General features: G+C 44.7%; 1 protein-coding gene across 1 annotated transcript in view; it reads right to left on the bottom strand.

Moving 5' to 3' along the window:
• The window catches only part of LOC114627317 (platelet glycoprotein VI-like), a 38735-nt gene that overhangs the window by 36940 nt on the left and 492 nt on the right, over positions 1-1303 (bottom strand). The window lies entirely within an intron of this gene.

Genomic DNA, 1303 nt, shown 5'->3' with positions numbered 1-1303 from the left:
AGCCTGGTCTACAGAGTGAGTTCCAGGACAGCCAGGGCTACACAGAGAAACCCTGTCTCGAAAAACCAAAAGAAAAAAAAGAAAAAGAAAAAAGAAAAGAAAAAAAAGAAAAAGTGATCCTCAGGTAATAAGGGATATGGAGCCTGAAGCAACCACCTCTGGTAGCCAGGAAGGACTCCCAGTGGAGGAATAAGTACAACAATCTACCCATAAAAACTTGCGCCTACAATTTGTCCTCCCTACAAGAAGTGAAGAGGCAAAGATGGAGCAGAGACAGAGGAAATGGCCAAACAATGACTGGCCCAACTTGAGATCCACCCCATGGGCAAAAATCAGTCCCTGACACTATTAGTGATACTCTGTTATGCTTACAGACAGGAGTCTAGCATAACTGTTCTCTGACACACTTCACCCAGCAGCTACTAAAACAGATGTGGAGATCCATCACCAAACGTTAGAGGGAGCTCAAAAAGTCTGGGGAAAGAATTGAGGGAAAGATTGAGGTACCTGGATGGGATAGGGACTCCACAAGAAGACCAACAGAGTCAACTAACCTGGACCCTTGAGGGCTCCTAGAGACTAAACCACCAATCAAAGAACAAACATGGCTGAACCTAGGCTCAGATGTGCAGCTTGGTCTTCTTGTGGGTCCCGCAACAACTGGAGGAGGGGCTTAGCCTGACTCTGTGGCCTGTTTGTGGATCCTGCTTCCCTAGCTGGGCTGTCTTGTCTGACTTCAATGGGAGTAGATGTATCTAGTCTTACAGTGCCGGGGTGGGTTGGTTCCCCAGTAGGAACCTCCCTTTCTCAGAGGTGAAGGGGAAGGGAGAAGGGGAGAAGCCTCTGAGGGAAGACTGGGAGATAGGGGTGCATTCTGGATGTAAAATAAATAAATAAACAAACAAAGAAATGGAAAAAATTTTTTTCAGATTTCTTTTTCTCATCAGGTTATTGTTATACTAAGACTTCAAAGGTTCAGAATTTTAACAATCAATGGAGTGCTGAACATTTTGGCTACCCATTCTCTCTTTGTATATTTGGACCTCCTGGCTGCTGCCCCTGGTTTCCCTCTCTTCCCTCTACAGTTTTCTCCCACCTCTCCCCATGTGACTCAGGGTCACATCCTCTCTGAACTCTCCCAGATGTCCCTGCCTCTGGCTATGCTCTCCCAGACATATCTATAATAAACCTTTTCCTCCACTATATCTAAGAGCAATCATGTCCCTTTCCTTTTTAGTTCACACACAACAAATAAATAAATAATAAATGTTTTTCAAATGAAGAGAAAAAAGAGGAGGAGGAG

Source organism: Grammomys surdaster, unplaced genomic scaffold (genome assembly GCF_004785775.1).
Source record: "Grammomys surdaster isolate TR1022 unplaced genomic scaffold, NIH_TR_1.0 252, whole genome shotgun sequence".
Classification (NCBI taxonomy): domain Eukaryota; kingdom Metazoa; phylum Chordata; class Mammalia; order Rodentia; family Muridae; genus Grammomys; species Grammomys surdaster.
Note: the sequence above shows the minus strand (reverse complement) of the source record. Positions and strands in the feature narration are given on the sequence as shown.